Genomic DNA, 2,927 nt, shown 5'->3' on the forward strand with positions numbered 1-2,927 from the left:
ACATCTTCCAAAAATATTATATTTTATTAAAGAAATTATCAATTTTTGTTTGGACAGTTCATTTGTATCACTATATATTTCCTTGTAACAAGTTAGAGCTTTTATAATTTTGTTCGGATGTCCGGGAGTTCGTACCTGTATAGGAAAAAAAGTACCGTTAATTATTTCCATCTTCTGTTAATTAAACTTAGTTGTAACCGATTTTAATTATTTCATAGTTTTTTTTTTGTGGATTTATTATTATTTACATTTTCAATTCATAATTTATTCTTATATAAAAACAAGTTTTCGCTTCAAATAAGGAATTTTAATACTTAACCGCGGGCTAATGACCGTTTTTGAAATTTCGTTTAGAATTTCCTAGATACAAAGTTACTGCAAAATCTTGTAATTTGTAAAAAAAAAAGGGCAGAAAACGCTTAAAATATATATAAAACGTAACTAAATAAAATAAAATATTTTGTTCACTATCCAATTGGCTAAAATCTCATTCTAGTGAAGAATGAGATAAATGTCATTTGACCGCTTATGGTAGGAATAGACATACATGAAGTATGGATAGGTTTAGTGTAAATAATTTATAAAATTGTAACAATATTAAAGTACATTAAATAAACTATGATTTTTACAACTGTGGAAAACTACCTTATGTTTTAATTTCGCTAATTATAATTGTGGAATTATTAAGATTTTTTTTGTATCCGAAATATGTTTATGATAATGAACTTTTTTTACAGATATTTTTGTCCGGATAATTTAAAGTTAATACTACTTACCTTTAATTATTGGTTATTCCCTATTTTCAGGAATTAATCGCCCGTTTTGTAAGTGAAGAAATTTCATTTATTCTGGGAAAAAATAATAAATAAATCAATGTTTTTTCTGTCCTTTTTAATTCATTTTCGTTTTTATAGAGAATATACAATTAATTATTTTAGTAGTTACATGAAAAATTAATTTGTTGATAGGTTCTTGAGAAAAACGTGTAACTCTTTGAAGTATACAAAAAAAATGCACAAGATAGAATTTGAACATTTTTTTTAATTCGTGTAAAAGCGAAAACGTGTATTTGTGAAGAACTTTTTCAATAGACTACAATACTTTATTGTTTCTACTTTTAAATAATTATTTTTTTTCTTAAATATGATACAACAATGGTAATTAATTCGATTTTTTTACTATAAAGTAGGATTAATTTATATATTAAGCTTGATGGAAATTGATTCCAATAATTATGAATTTCAGAGTTTTATTTCTTGTTCTACACTTCAGGAAATCTTATTTATTCTCATTTATCTATGATTTTTTATTAATGTTTACATCTTTTCTTTTATTATTTTTAGTTTATTTTCATTAGAAAAGAAAACGCCATAGAAATTAAAATCGTGAAAATATAAAAAGTAAAATTAATTAGTTTTTAAAAAAATTCTTGGATATTCTCGATTTTCAGGAATTCTCATTACTCCTTTTCTATGTACGAAAAAAATAAGTTTTATTAGAAAAGATTCTGTAATGTCCTGCTTATATTCTTAAGATTATTTAATTATAATAATAACATTTATTGACACAGAAAATTAGAAAATAAAATCTCAATACAATAATATAAATATCATAAACCAAAAAAAAAGTCAACTGCTTCAAAGGGCTATTGAGCACAGGTCTTTCTGCCGTGTTTATTTATATTTTACTTGATTCATCACACTTAATTATTCGATATTGACAATGATTTTCACAATTTTTACATTTTACATTTTTACAATTTCTATCATTTTTAATTTTCATCGCAATAGAAATCTTGGAATTTGAAAGTTTTAAAATGGTCAAAATATAAAACGTAAAATTTATTGTTTAAATAAATGTATACATAAAGAGCATTATAAGTTTTTTTTGGATAATCTCGATTTTCAGGGTTTCAGCGAGGAAATCTTATTCATTCTTGTTTATCTATTGAACATTTTTCATATCTACATCAATGTTTTCTTATGTCTTGCTTATATTTTAAATGTAGTGTAAAGTAAAATTTATTGGTTAAATAAATGCATACACAAAGAGCGATGTACAATTTCTTGGATATTCTCGATTTTCAGGGGTTCAGTAAGGAAATATTATTTATCTATTAATTTTTTTTCATGTCTACATCAATGTTTCTTCATGTCCTTTTTAATTATTTTTTATTAGTAAAGTTCTACTGTAAAGTTCTGCTTATATTATAAATATAATGTAAAGTAAAATTTATTGTTTATATGAAAATAAGTAAATATACAAAGTGCTATTTAATAATGTATTCTTAAGCAGTATAAAAAAAGGTAGCATACATTGTTTATTTTCATCAGTTGGCAGCGGAAATGCTGTGAAGAGGATCTCGCGTCATTTATGAATGTCTAAGTCGGGATAGGAAAAGTGCATTTGAAATATTATTATGTGAAAAAAAAAAAAACAACTGACAGACGTTTTGTGGATAATGCATCGATGATGTACGTCCGTCGCATCCCTTATTTTTCTCGAGTTTTATCAGGCTTCAAAAAGAAATTGGACGGATCTGTCACACGTTCGTAAAAAGAACGAGGGGAAGTTTGAAGACGCATTTGGATAAAGCATGAACATTGAATTCGTTACGTAATAAATCGAACGTAATGCGATTGCATTGTGTCCGTTAATTATGCATCAACTAATTACAGCATAATAATAATTATAATTCATTGGAAACTGTTGGTCCGGGCAATTGCGAATAGGGTTGTTTTGTTTTTTGTTTTTGGGTGGTTGGTTGTCGGAGGGCACGGTCCGCGCCCTGTTTTACGCAAAATAAACAGTCACTTTCATTTGCACAAAGGGCGCGGACAAAGGGCGTCCCATGTTTATAAAACATGCTGTCCCTGCGCCGCCGGCCGGAAAAACAACAACAACAACAACATTACATGCAAAACTTC

This window comes from Nicrophorus vespilloides, unplaced genomic scaffold (genome assembly GCF_001412225.1).
Source record: "Nicrophorus vespilloides isolate i.1.1-1 unplaced genomic scaffold, Nicve_v1.0, whole genome shotgun sequence".
Classification (NCBI taxonomy): Eukaryota; Metazoa; Arthropoda; class Insecta; order Coleoptera; family Silphidae; genus Nicrophorus; species Nicrophorus vespilloides.